Source organism: Anomaloglossus baeobatrachus, chromosome 4 (genome assembly GCF_048569485.1).
Source record: "Anomaloglossus baeobatrachus isolate aAnoBae1 chromosome 4, aAnoBae1.hap1, whole genome shotgun sequence".
Taxonomy (NCBI): domain Eukaryota; kingdom Metazoa; phylum Chordata; class Amphibia; order Anura; family Aromobatidae; genus Anomaloglossus; species Anomaloglossus baeobatrachus.
Window position 1 is genome coordinate 60,250,810 of NC_134356.1, and position 15,488 is coordinate 60,266,297.

Sequence of the window (15,488 nt, forward strand, 5' to 3'; positions counted from 1 at the left end):
TCAGCTATTATGTAAGCAGTGAACTGAGCCACACTACCTTTACACTTCCATTCAATGTGTAGTGGCCCCTGCTGGGTACTGCAGATCAGCTCCCATTCTTTTAGTCAGTGGAGTGCTTGATGTCAGTCATCAATGTTATTTGACCAGACAACCCCTATATATTTAAAGGAGATGTCCACTACTTTTACATTGATGGCCTATCCTTAGGATAGGTCATAAATGTCTGATCCGCCAGGGTTTGACACCCTGCACCCCCACCGATTAGCTGACATGGGTCCCGGCAGCCGGAAATGTTCAGTTTCGGCGCTGCTCTGTCTTCTGATAGTGGCCATGGCTGGATACTGCACATCCACCTCCCATTCTAATCAATAGGAGGCGGATGTACAGTCCCCGGCCATGGCCACTGTCAGAAGACGGTGCAGCGCCAAAACTGAGCATTTCCGGCTGCCTGCTGCCGTCACCGCCTCCAAGAACAGCAATCGGTGGGGGTGCGGGGTGTTGGACTGCGGACGATCAAACATTGATGAACTATCCTAAGGATAGGCCATCAATGTAAAAGTAGTGGACAAGAAAAAAATCTAACCACAAGTAAGATGAACATCCTGCGCATAGCACATTGACCTCGCACATTATAACATGATCCACGCGAGTATTTGGCCAAATTGGCTGTAACTGCATTGATCAGTATATATGGACTTTAGCCAGATGGCAGCAACACTGCTGCATTTCTATCAAATAATTTATCAAGCTATAGTCGAAAAAAAGCAAATTACCCTTTGTCAATTGTTTGATCACTCTCCAGAATCTTCATTCTTTTCTTTCATTGTATAAATGTAAAATGAACATCATGTTACCTTTTCCATCTGATGGATTGTAAAATATAAGGAATACACAGCAGAAGCCTGCTCTTAGTTGCTTTTAAAGGGAATGTATATTGAGGGGAAAAGAATTACAATCATACAACAGGTTTTTATTAAAACCTTTTTTTAATTTTGTTTTTTTTTACTTGAATTTTTATGTTAATTTTATGTACAGTATTTCTTGAAATATTGGAATATTCCCATCTTCACATAGGCCACCTATTTTCTGTAGATTACTTATCAGCTTTACTGTGTAGACTAGCACAGAGTGAACAGAGCTTTCTCATTTTATGTGAAGGTAGGCAAGTTTTTGATAGCTCTATTATACTATTAGGTAAGGCAAAATAGCAACACTTTATAATTGTCATGGGGTGTGATGAGGTAACTTGGAACAGGGGCACTTACACTTGCCCTAGGGATAGGGGGGCCCCAGCTGTCCCTGTTCCCAAAGATACGTCTAATGGTGACGATGTTTGAGCCACCTTCCTAACCCTAGCTCCTAAATAGCCCTGGTCGTCTCCCCAACCCCCAGGGAGGGCTGGGACAGGAGTGGTTTTATCCCATTCAAATAGACAGATAGGGGAAAAAACAAAACTCAAACTCACTGCACACACACACACACACAGACGTAAGACAATACATGCTCAGGGGGAAATAAAGAATCAGTGAGGAAATAGACAATGAGGTTATTGACACAACACACCAAATAATACACATCAGCAGAACAAGTTAACCACAGCACAAGGACCGGTATCGCAAAATGAAGTTATAATCGGCGTGGAGGAACAGGCTCACCATATTTTAAAGGGTGGAGGCGGCTGTGATAGGACTCCTGTGACCCTAGCAGCAATTTAAAGGCAAGCAAAATTAATTCCTGCTAGACTCATCACTAATATGTATACAACTGGTTAACGCCCGAGTCTGACTGTGCAACTCAAATGCACTAGGTGGCGTGTCAGACTCTGCAGTGTGAACAGGGCCAGAAGTGGCCATGACACTTGGTAAGATTAGAGCTGAACAGATGTCTGTGCAGCTTCCCTATCCCTCACTGTTCTTAATAGAGGTGGCTGAACATTTCTCTGTCAATTGACCCTGATTGATATCAACAACCATAAAGCACGCACACCCAGCTGGATTGTCTATACTGACAACACAGGGAAGAAATATGTTTCCAATATATCCACATCCAGGAATGTTTTAAAAACTTTTTGATCTGTATTATATAATTTGGAGACTTCCGTCCGGGGTTCGAAATTAAAAAAATATTGTTTTATTTTAAGGAGAAAGGGTTGTAAGCCACATCCAGTTCCCGCACCCCTCGTAGTAGTGACACCTAAATTTCAATTCAACCATTGCTTTTTGGGTTTTGTTTTTATGTCATTCAATAAAAATGATTATTATTAAAAAGTTATTTTTGATGATGAAAAAAATTCTGACGAAATTCTGTTTCTGTATCCATTTTCTGATACCTGTACACAAATTTGTTATTTTGATTTTTTTCCTTTTCGGCATTTAACACATGGTTTCAATAATTTTATGTTTAGATAGATGGTACTTTTTTGTATACAATGATACCAAATATGTTTGTTTGTTTGTTTGTAATAGGGAAAAAAGGGGTAATTATAGTTTTTTTAATAACTTTTTTTATTTGCACTAGATTTTTCAGTCCTTTTACGGGACCTGAACCTCTGATCACCTGATTGTTTACAACTATATGTTGCAATAACACATTATTGTAGTACATAGTATTAAGCTGTGGTTGAACTTCATAGGGGGACTGCCATAGTTCCCCGCAATAGTGTTGTCGGTTCCCGATGGAGGTGGTGACATCATTTAAATGTCGCTGTCAGAAATTGACTGGTTAAACTGTAATGATAGGAAGAAGCTCCAGCTGCTGTAGTTATATGATGATGCCTGCTATGCATTACAGCTGGCATCTGCTTGGTATGAAGCGGGCTCAGCTCCTAAGACTGCTTCGTATATTCCTTATTATCTATGATGAAAATGTACATCATACTGTATGTCATGCGCTGTCCGGATCTGCACCTGCGGATTACTGAAATGGTGTGGACTCTATTCACATGGCAGTCTGACAGGCAACCTGGTTTCTCTTGAATGCTCAGCTCTGCTGGTCGTTGGCTGAGTTCTTTCTACTGCTCCCAGCCGTGCAGGAGTTAATCCTTTTAGAGTAGTGTGCGACTCTTCTGAGAGTCAGGTTGTTGATTTGTCGCGGGCGGGGAGGAGGGTGTCAGCACACCGCGCTCACCCCCTTCTGCTCGGGTACGGCGGCTGCTGCTCAGTGGTGGCTCGAGCGGTGGGCCGGATCCCGTGGGTTTCTCGAGCGGCTCTCCTCGCCCGTGAGTGAAAGGGGGTTATTGGGTGTGGGGATGCTTATTGTCCGTGACGCCACCCACGGTTGTGGTGATTTCACCACCGCTGCTCTATACGGGGCTCCCGGGGATGGTGATGCGGAGCAGCCAGGTGTTGTGTTGCCCCTCCGTGGGTAGGGGTTGGTGATCCCGGGGCCCGGTGATGGTTTGGGAGGTGCAGGGCCTGGTGGGCGCAGGGACACGGGGGCAGCGCTGTGCCTTGCGGCACTGTGGTACTCACTCAGCCTGAGACGTGACACAGTTTTTACGGTAAACCAAACGGCTGGATAGACGGTCCCACGGACGGCTGCACTTGCTCTCCCGGTAGGTGACGGTGATGTCCCTTTTCCTTGCACCTTGATAAACTGGTTGGTTGCGATGGGTCCCCACCAGTAACCCGCTCCCCGGCTTCAAGCTGGACCGAGGGAGCTCTACTCTTTGCCCGTAGGCGCTGGCCCTAAGAAACGGGTGCCTTGGCGGTGGCGGTGTCTCTTCTATACTGGCTGGGCTGTTGCCTTCAATCGGGACTTTGTTGTTGGGGGATCTACGTCCCCTTCACTGACGGATTCGGCAAATTTGGCGACTCCTAGCCTTGCCGGGGTCCGAGAGGCCCCTGCCCTGGTGCTGACTGTCCTTCGGAACACTGCTCCAGACCGCCGGGCACACAGCCAACGGGGTCCTTCCAGGAACTTCCAAACGGTCCCCCTCCAGACAGTCACCGCCGTTGCTGACCTTGCTGACCTGGTCCTACACAAAGCTGGACCCTTCAGGCTTTCCTTCTTTCTTGTCACCTCACTTGCTTTCCTCCTTTTCCACTTTTCTACTTTCACTTTCACTTTCTTAACTCCTCTACTTAGCTCCTCACTCCTGCTCCTCCCTGAGCTATCTGCTTCCACTTCTCCCTCCTAAACTGAACTGCCTGGTTTCTCCCGCCTCCAGAGCTGTGACCTCCTCGGTGGGCGGAGCCAACCGCCTGGCCCACCCCCTGGTGTGAATCATCAGCCTCTGGAGGAAGGCAACAAGGATTTTTGGTTAGCTTTGTTGTTCCTACCTGGGATGTGGGGTGTGGTGGTGTGTGACCTGTGTCCCCTGGCTTGCCCAGGGCGACACATTCCCCCTTAGCAAAATGCAGACCGTCCGCGGGCTGCCGTCCAACACCGGTTTTATTTTTCTGAAAAGGATAACATAATGATATAACATATTTACATTTTTAATAATAACTCTTCCCAAGACGGGAGGCACATTTCTTTTAACGTTGCATAACGGTTTACGGTTACGGTTTCCGCTCTCTCCCACCCAAGCAACCTGGCCCTGATGCTGCCCCTAAAGCCCAGGCAGCACCCCTTGACCCACAGTCCAGCACAAGTTACCCGAGCGGGATCTGTCCTTCCCCTCCAGAGGGTAGCCACCGGTTCCTTTGGTGGCTGGGCCCCAGCCTGCTCTGCTGAGGGCCCTCCCTCCAACCTGCCTCTCCGGAGGCGGCATTGCGGAACGGTAACGGTAAACAACATATTTACAAGCCACTTAACGTTTGTGGTTGCCCTGCAAGTTCACGGGCTTGTCCATGGATAGTTCCCATGCAAAAACTTTTTAACGGTCCCCACGGGGACAACGGTGCCGGCTCCAGCCGGTTGCAATCACAAAGCAAATCAGGTAAGGCACTCGGTCATCATTTTTCTTATCATTCTTTCAAACTTTTTAAACTTTTCAAACTAACAACCTGGTGGTCCCAACGGGGACTGCTGCAGCGGGCATCCGCTACCCTTGAGGCGACTACCACCGCAGGGGGTCGGCCCACTCCGGGACCGAGCGGTACATGGGATTTTCCTCCCACTGGCAGTTCAACCCCGAACCACTGACAGCCGTTAGGAATGGCGGCGGAGGCGGCATACTTGGGACCTCTTCCTCCATCAACGACATCCCCTTCGGACCTCCAGCCGCGGTGCTGATATCTGTCTCCCACTCAATCAGGGCCGGTTCTGGGGTTTGGGTGGACTGATCGCGACGCGGCACGGCCGCAGCGGCCCCTTGCTCACGGGCCCCCACTACGGCAACCATCCTTCGCATCTCTGCCTTCCAATCCATCAGCTGCTGCAAGCTCTGCGCCCTCACCTTCACGCAGAATCGGCCCAACTCCCGCTCCAGCCACGCAGCGGTCCCGGCGGGGAGCTCACCCGGGCCACAGTCCTCAAAAGTTACTCCGCCTCGTTTCCCCCAGAGCTTGGGTACTCCGGTGGCGGGTATTCCCGCACTCCAATTCGAGGACGCTGCCATTTCTCCATTCGTGTCCCCGTCTTTTTTTTTTTTTTTTAGGTGCGTTGTTACATGCAGCCAGCCGCCATCGCGTCCCCCTTAGGTCTTTTCGGCCCCTCCTCTCTCGGGGCGGGGTTTTGGCCTTCGCGCCTCTACTGCTCGAGAAGACGCTCGAGCGGGAACTTTTCGCGCCAAAGATGGCGGCTTCTGAAATTTTTCTGCCGGATACCTCCGGCGGTAACAAGGCGCACCTCTACCAGACGGCAGAGCGGTAAGATCCTGTTCGTGACGCCAAGTTGTCGCGGGCGGGGAGGAGGGTGTCAGCACACCGCGCTCACCCCCTTCTGCTCGGGTCCGGCGGCTGCTGCTCAGTGGTGGCTCGAGCGGTGGGCCGGAACCCGGGGGTTTCTTGAGCGGCTCTCCTCGCCCGTGAGTGAAAGGGGGTTGTTGGGTGTGGGGATGATTATTGTCCGTGACGCCACCCACGGTTGTGGTGATTTCACCACCGCTGCTCTATACGGGGCTCCCGGGGATGGTGATGCGGAGCAGCCAGGTGTTGTGTTGCCCCTCCGTCGGTAGGGGTTGGTGATCCCGGGGCCCGGTGATGGTTTGGGAGGTGCAGGGCCTGGTGGGCGCAGGGACGCGGGGGCAGTGCTGTGCCTTGCGGCACTGTGGTACTCACTCAGCCTGAGACGTGACACAGTTTTTACGGTAAACCAAACGGCTGGATAGACGGTCCCACGGACGGCTGCACTTGCTCTCCCGGTAGGTGACGGTGATGTCCCTTTTCCTTGCACCTTGATGAACTGGTTGGTTGCGATGGGTCCCCACCGGTAACCCGCTCCCCGGCTTCAAGCTGGACCGGGGGAGCTCTACTCTTTGCCCGTAGGCGCTGGCCCTAAGAAACGGGTGCCTTGGCGGTGGCGGTGTCTCTTCTATACTGGCTGGGCTGTTGCCTTCAATCGGGACTTTGTTGTTGGGGGATCTACGTCCCCTTCACTGACGGATTCGGCAAATTTGGCGACTCCTAGCCTTGCCGGGGTCCGAGAGGCCCCTGCCCTGGTGCTGACTGTCCTTCGGAACACTGCTCCAGACCGCCGGGCACACAGCCAACGGGGTCCTTCCAGGAACTTCCAAACGGTCCCCCTCCAGACAGTCACCGCCGTTGCTGACCTTGCTGACCTGGTCCTACACAAAGCTGGACCCTTCAGGCTTTCCTTCTTTCTTGTCACCTCACTTGCTTTCCTCCTTTTCCACTTTTCTACTTTCACTTTCACTTTCTTAACTCCTCTACTTAGCTCCTCACTCCTGCTCCTCCCTGAGCTATCTGCTTCCACTTCTCCCTCCTAAACTGAACTGCCTGGTTTCTCCCGCCTCCAGAGCTGTGACCTCCTCGGTGGGCGGAGCCAACCGCCTGGCCCACCCCCTGGTGTGAATCATCAGCCTCTGGAGGAAGGCAACAAGGATTTTTGGTTAGCTTTGTTGTTCCTACCTGGGATGTGGGGTGTGGTGGTGTGTGACCTGTGTCCCCTGGCTTGCCCAGGGCGACACAGATTACCATCCGCAGCTGGTTTCTCCCTATTTAAGGCTAGGGAGTTTGTTAGGAGATCGCCAAAGATTGCATCTCCTCATGGTCCCGCAAAAATCTGGTGTACTTGGCGATCCTCTTTTGGTGACCTGCAGTCTGTTGCTGGTGTGGTGTGGAAGTATCTCTCGGTGTGCCTTATGTCCTCCCTTATAGTTTATTTCCTCTTGTGCCTTTATTGTCTCCCCTTTGTGGTTGTTTGCAGAGTGAGCAAGTTTCAGCTCTTCCCCTGATTGTGTCTTTTGGGAGGGGGTTATTTCAGTTTGCCCTGCTCACCCCAGGGTGGGGTGTGGGGGGAGTCAGGTGAGGACATGAATAGGAGATAGGAACATGATGGGGGCCGAGACCTCAATACTCTTACGTGTACCTGACGTGGCCACGGGGTCTTGGGGGTTATGCATCACCGGGCCTATGTAGGTCTGAGATGTCACAGCGGCCTGGGCCGGTTTCGTGACCCCGGCGGTTTCAATAAAGATGGGGATGATGGGAGTTGTTATTCGTGAAGCCACCTGTGGTATGCGGCTAGTTATTAGAAGTCGCTGCAGGAAGTCTCTCTTCTGGGGCAGATGGTAACGCAGCTCAGATGTTGCAGCTCTCCACAGGTAGAGGTAGGTCCCAGGGAGGATGATGGGCGTTGTGGTAGCCGATGGCGCTGGGAGAGATGGGCGCTGGCGCCGGTAGAGATGGGACAACATAGAGGCTGCAGTCAAAAGTCTTTGCTCACTGAGCTGTCAATGCCTTTTGGAGTGCCGGGCTCCGCTGTTATGGGCTACAGCTGATCCCAGGTAATTCGGAGGTCACAACCGGTGTTCCTTCTGTGTGCCCTTTCTGGTGGTGTTCCCTCCACCCCAGCTCCTGGGACGTGGATTGGGCCGCAGGTGCTTGTCTGCACTCTCTGTGTACCCTGGGATCCCCCTTCTGGGTGAGAACCCAGGTCGAGCTGCCAGCTCCAGACTGCGGGTCCCTTGCTGCACTTGCTTTCCTATTGGTTCGTCTCGTGTCGTCCGTGGTCCGGACTTGACTGACTATTTGTAAGGTTGATCCTCTCTTTCCCCAAGGTTGCCCCACCTCCCATGTCCTAAACTTAGTGGGCAGGAGGTCCTATACCTTGTGACAGCCACCCCCAGCACCAACCCTAACCCAGCCCCAGTGGTGATGGCAACCAAGCTGTGTGTTGTATGGAATGTGATGCACACCGGTGAATAACCTCCTCCTTATCCAGAATGAATACTGCTCCTCGGCCGAAATACAGTACCCTGTGGCGCCTGAAGCCGCAGAGGTGCCACATACCTCTGGGATAAGGATCAGCACAGAGATTCCAGTCTGAGGGCCAGTTCATACTCGTGACATCATAAGTCTTTAAGGGGTTAAAAAACAGAAGTGTTTAGGAACTTTGAGCATTTGATGGATGATTTTGAGTTTGACGAGTGCCATCAGAACATTACCTGCTTGACTTCATTGTGCCAGTCGTAAAGTTTTGTGGTGGCAGGATAACGCTGTGGGCTTGGTTTGGATGGTTTGCCAAGTTGTCTTAGTTCCAGTGAAGGGAACCAACAAGCTCAATTAACTTATAGCCATTGACTTCATCTTTGTCTGTCATTTTTAGCGAAAAAAGTGCAATATTCAGCACTATTTGCTGTTATATAAAATATGTCAAAATCTGTGATGGCGCCAATCCAAATATGAACAACATTCAAGTGTAAAAAGTACAAAATGAACATTCATTTTGTACAAATCCGATAAAAAGATAAATGTGTTCGGCTTTGACCATTTACACATTTAGCACAAGTTAGTATTTAATGAGCACATTTTCCTGGACAGGTTTCTGCACTAAAAACATGATTTCTTGTTCTGTGTTTTTTACTGACATGACGACTTTCCTCTGGGATCCCTTCAGACAGTGTCTGGGATTAACCCAGGAATGTTGATCTTACCAGAGATCCATAACTGGAGCATCTTCACGTTTCTCCGATCTCAGCATTTCCCTCAAGATGAACTGAATTAGTAACGGCAAATAAAGAATTACAGTACTTTTACATCTTATTCAACCTCCTGGATATCTGCTGTAGGACAATAGTAATGGTTTCCCACACTATGTGAGCCTAATGAAGACCGCTTGGCTACTACTATCTGATAACTACTTGAACTATTGCATGAAACAATACATTACATGATTATAAGGAATGATAATATGACATGGGACAGTAATACTGTATTTGGATAATTTTTCAGCGGAAAAATAAAATTAATGACCCATTCCCAATTCTAGGTGTACCCTCTCATTACAGCTATCGACAATCAGCAGAGTTGCACCTGGCAACTAATTCTAATCTACAGTAATTTTAAAGAACTTGTTTAATAAGCAATTCTAACACCCTGCACAGGATAGCTGATAAATGAATAATGGCTGAAAATGAATGGATGGGATCATCACTGATCATGAGAAGGCCTGTGTCAATGGAGAATTAGTGTTTCGCGGGCGGGGGACAGATCACAACTGGGGGGCCGCTCGAGGCACTCAGGTCCGGGCAGTGGCTGTGGCTCGAGTGGCAGCCGGATCTGGGGCTCGCGCAGCCGTCCATCGCTCACGAGTGAAAAGGGGATATTTACAGTTGATATTGTATGTGACGCCACCCGTGGGTTGCGGTGATAGGATGGTGGCGCCGCCGCTGCCTCTGGGGACCGTGACCGGGACTGATGGAGCAGGGCAGCGAGGTGGGATCCCCTCCACGGGTAGGGGAGGTGTAGTCCTGGGGCCCAGGGTATTGTGAGGGGTTGCAGGGAGCAGTCTTTGAGAGGCAGGAAATAGGAAATAGTTCGGTTGTCCTGGTGCTGGATGCGGCTGTACTGATGTGGGTGGTCAGTAAACACAGAGTCCTTTTGTAAACCAAAGCCAAATGCCGGGAGCCTTTTGGAGGGGTGTGTTCGGGTCCCACACCCAGATATACAGCCAGGGGCCCTTTCTTCCACACTCTGTCTCTTTCTTGTCTGGACTAGTCCGCTTGAAAGGCCTCCGGACCGGGTCCCCTCTCTCGGCATCGGCGGGCTACAACCCTGTCCCGGTCGCCTCATGTTCCCCGCGACTGGATCTCCGTCGCCTGTGGCCCTCATTGCCACCTAGTCCAGTAGTCCAGGGCTCCAACCCCAACTACCACATTCTCCAGGGAGCTCCAAGCTTCCCAAGTCAGCTCTTCAATGACTACAGCTAAACTGAAACTTAACTCCTCTCTGCACTTCCTAAGCTCCTCTCGCTCCCTCCTATTTTCCTGGGGAGGGGCTGAGTAGGGCCTGATTGGCTGGTGTATATCTATGTGGGGACTGTGTTGGTACCAAGGAGGATTAACTGTTTTGTGATTACCTGGTTTTGCCAGGGCGTCACAAGTGAGCATATGCAACCACTGATCTATTTATTGTTTACACAAATGATGGTTGCACATGCTCACTAATGCTCCATTCACCCAAAGGACCATAGTGCTACCTAATCTCGGGATCAGTGTGGGTCTGAGCAGCTGAAATCTGATTACTCTTACATCTGTCATGTGAACTTGTGATATACTGTATTTTTTGTATTATAAGACGCACTTTTCCTTTCAAAAATTGGGAGGTAAATGAGGAGTGCGTCTTATGTATCTTACCGGGAAGTGGAGGAGAGGTGTGGTGGGCTGTGCTGGGGCCTGTGCAGTGGGCTGTGCTGAGGTTAGTACGGCGGGCTGTGCTAGGGCTGGTGCGGCAAGCTGTGCTGGGGCTGGTGCGGCAGGCTGTGCTGGGGCTGGCGTGGCGGGCTGTGCTGAGGTTGGTGTGGCGGGCTGTGCTGGGGCCGCTGCTGTAGGCTGTGCTGTAGTTGGTATAGCGGGCTGTGCTGTGGTTGGTGCAACAGGCTGTGCAGGGGCTGGTGCCGCGGGCTGTGCTGGGGTCGATGTGGTGGCTGTGCTGGGGCCAGTGTGGTGGGCAGTGCGGCGTGGGCATCCTGAAAATGTCGACTGTGCGGGGTTCAAATAATGATGCCTGGAGGTGGCTCGTGCACAGATGGAGCTCTCGGCTCAAGATCTCATCTGCACACGTGCCACCTCTGGCCCATTGATCTGCAGGCAGTGGATTTAAGGAAAATGGCGCCTGGCAAACCGAGCAGGGCAAACTGGAATACTCAGAACCTCCCAGCCTCAGAATGGATGGCTGAGCTGTCACTGAACACGTCAACAGTTCAACTTGCCCCAGCACTAGATCGGACAACTGAGCTGTCAATCAGCATACCGACAGCTCAGCACACCCAGAATCTATAGTGCAGCAGTTACTTCTTGGACATTTCCGAGAACCCTTCATTGCAACATTCCCACCAGGTAACTGTACACACCACTGTCTATGGAAGAATGCTTAAGAGGACGCAGCACTAAAGCATCGCTGTATCCCCTGAATGTGGAGGGGTCTCGAAATCCAGACCCCCCAATAACCATTAAATGAAGGCATTTACTAGCAGTGTGACATCAATAATTGAGATGGAAATACTCTTATAAAATAACGTTTTCAAATCACTTATTTTGATAGTCCATTCCTAGCATGGAACCGAAATACGGAATGAAGCGTCATGTGAACAGTGCCAACCCAATCATAAGCAACAGAATATGATCTAATAATCCTTACCCTTGGGGTCTGGGCATAGATAACCGATTATTACCTACTGTTGATTTTTTTTCCTTTGCCTTTTATAACAAGAAACAGCAACAGCGATTGAGGCGTGCTCCTTCCAGGAATGGAAGGCAGGGCGTTAAATTTAATTGCATCATGTATTTATTATCCCTGGTTAATGGACCCTCCTACCTATTCTTGGATAGGGTCCTCAGGGAATTTTGTGGGTGTGAGAAGCCGCTCAGTGGGGGTGATTGGGAATTCCACTTTTAAAGGCCCCCCAGGGAGTTCACACAATAGCTCAAATACAATCTTAGGAAAGTTCTCCTAGGGACATTCTGTGCCTAAATATATTCTAATTCCTGTATTTCATGCTGAATTATGGGCAGATTAAAAAAGTGTATAATACTCAGATTTTATATTCACATTTATAGATTTAGAAATTACAATTAGGAATATGTTGTAAAGTACATTATTCCAAATGCAGGGAGAATTCGTATAAAGCTGCGATGCATGGATGAAAAGTCGAACCAAGATGTGGAATTGGTGATTTTTATTCGTTGACGTGTTTCTGAGAACAATTTCTCCTTCTTCAGGAAAACAAATTATATATGTCCCTCTCACAATAATATGTCCCCCAGTATCCCCCCCACACTATGATGGCCCCCAGAATTTCCTTTACACTATAATATGGCCTCCCCACTATTTCCTCCACACTGTAATATGGCCCCCACTACTTTCTCCACACTGTAATATGGACCCCAGTATTACCCCTACACTCTAATATGGCTCCCAGTATTTCCCCCACACTGTAATATGGCCCCCAGTATTGCCCTCACACTGTAATATGCCCCCAGTATTCCCCCCACACTGTACTATGACTCCCAGTATTCCCCCCACACTGTAATATGGCCCCAAGAATTCTCCCCATATTATACTATGGCCTCCAGTATTCCCCCACACTGTATGGATGGCCCCTAGTATTTCACTCACATTCTAATATAGCCACCAGTATTACCCCCACACTGTATGATGACCCCCAGTAATCCCCCCACACTGTAATATAGCCCCCAGTGTTTCCCCTCTCACTGTAATATATCCCCCAGTATTTCCCCCACACTGTATCATGACTTGCACTATTCCCCCCACAATGTAATATGGCCCCCAGTATTTCCCCCACAAGCAAAAAAAAACAAATAAACATTTTATACTCATCTATGCATGGATCCTGAGGTGTCACAACCCAAGTGTGGGAGGACCAATGCTGTGATGTCATCGTGCTGCATCATGCAGAGTCCCAGTGTGATGACGTCATCATGACAATCCCCATCCCCACCTCATCCATGAGTCTGGGAGCGGTAGTGCAGGGAGATCATGTCTCCTGCACTACAACAGAGTTTAACTGTATTGGCACACATCACATGCCAATAAAGTTTACAACAGTGGAGCCCCTGAGATGATGGGGCCAAGAGGGACCATCCTCTCTGACCCTCCGGTAGCTATGCTACTGTTTTGGACCATTGGTGACTCTCATAATAACCATTGAAAGCATGTACAGCAAAGAACATCATATCAGGCATCTTATGGCTCGTGAGTACATAGAAGCCTTATCACTGGGCATAGACACTAATAAATCACTAAAGGAAACGTCATTATAAGCAAATTGCTAAAAATAATTATCAAAACACTTATTTTCTCTAGAGAGGTAAACAATATGCTAAGTTAAAATGGTCCCCGCCTTGTTGTCCACTGCGTTAACATTGATGGCCTTTACTTAGGATATGTCATCAATGTCTGGTCGGCCGGGATCTGATACCCGATACCCTTGCTGATTTAGCTGCTTTTGTTGTTGGTGCTGGCACCTGCAGCAGGCAGCCGGAAATGCTCAGTATCGGACCTCCCCGTCTTCTGATAGCGGCCACGTACTGCATATCCACCTCCTATTCAAATCAATGAGGCAGATGTGTAGTACCCAGCCACAGAAGATGGAGCAACTTCAGAACTGAGCATTTCCAACTACCTGCTGCCGGCGCTGGCACCAGGACAGCTGATCACCAGGGATACCGGGTGTCGGACCCCGGCCGAGCAGACATTGATGATCTATTCTAAGGACAGGCCATCGATGTTAAAGTAGTGAATAACCTCTTTAAGGCTCACTGATAAAAGTATCTGGAACTCTCCCTACCACTTTTGAGCCATTTGAGATGTCATGTGCCGCCATTTGTTGATTCTAGCTCCTAGGCCATCATGACCAAAATATAATATTTATTAGAATAGTGAGATGGTGTCTCATGCTTTTATATATACTACTGCATTTATTTCTATTCTACTGTTCATATTTCCAATGTATAGGTAGAAAATGAAGTTACGAAACTGCTGACAGGTATACAGATGCCACTTCAAGTTCCCTAGACTCCAGGTTGATCAATGTTGACCATTCATGGCAATTCTTCAGTTTCTAGCCCTCTATCTGCTCAGGCTAAAAGAACATGGTTTGTTGGTGCCACAAGTCGTGCTATCCATAAACATTACCGCACATATGAAGCCTAAACAGATGCACCAATTATATTTATAGCACAGATAGTATTTAATAAAAATCCTACAAAGAGCACTATTAACAGAAGCCCCAATATCATGTCCAGCATCGGACTGGCTACCAGAGGAATCTCCAGTAATGCCAGGCCTGGATTCAGGTCTTTGCACTAGCGAGCTCTCACCTGAGCTCTAGAGTGCAGCCTAGACTGCACCGCAAGCGCCGAGTGATTGATTCCCCGGCGCTTGCGGTTCAGTTTATGACAGCTGCAGACAGGCCAGGCTGATCTCCGGTGTTCAGGTGAGAGCACCGGAGATCAGCTCGGCCTGTCTGCAGCTGACATGAACTGAACCGCAAGCGCCGGGGAATCAATTACTGGGCGCTCGCGGTACAGTCTCGGCTGCACGCCGGAGCTCAGGTGACAGCTCCGGAGTGTAATGCAGGTACCTGAATCCAGGCCTGGCATTACTGGAGATTCCTCCGGTAGCCAGTCCGACGCTGATCATGTCTGTGAAATATATACAAGATAGCAGGAAGCCAAAGACTTTGGCTTTGATTCCTCAAGACTGGCGTTTTGTATGGCAGTCTTCATGAAAGTGCACTGGAGTAATATCTTTCAGCTCTCCAGAGTAAATTTGTGTCATAATTTACCCCCAATTTTTGGTGGCCATGCTCTGTCACGTCCCCATCCGCTTAAGCTCTATCTACTTGTTAAGAATCTGTAGGAAATGACATAAAGTTGCCAAAAGTCACCTTTTTGGGCAACTACAATCTGCATAAAGTTTTAGCACAATTTTATGCCAGAATTCTTTTGCAAACTGTTTGATGAGTTGGGGCCTAATTATTTCATATTCAAAGAAACAATGTCCATTATAAGCAGAAAATGATAACGTAATACTGATGTGAAAAGACTGTGCTGTCAGCTCCACTTCTATACGCAGAGAAGCCCATATGCATCATTAGCCCAGACACTAATACTGACAAAAGACCAATGACTTCATCTCATCTCGTCCTCTTAACCCCTATAATAGGAATACTCATTTTATGTAGAATGTGTTTAAGGTGTGACCATATAGGATAATATCCAACCTGTACTCTGCAGAAGATAAAACTGATAACGTACGTTATTTATGACTTGTTGCACCCTCAGAAAATTCATCCATAGACACCATGTTCTAACATGAGTTATTAACTGTCTGGCAACATTATCCTCTTGGACTGTAAATGTTCTGTAAGGTTGTGAGTTTGAACCCTATGACTTTCCT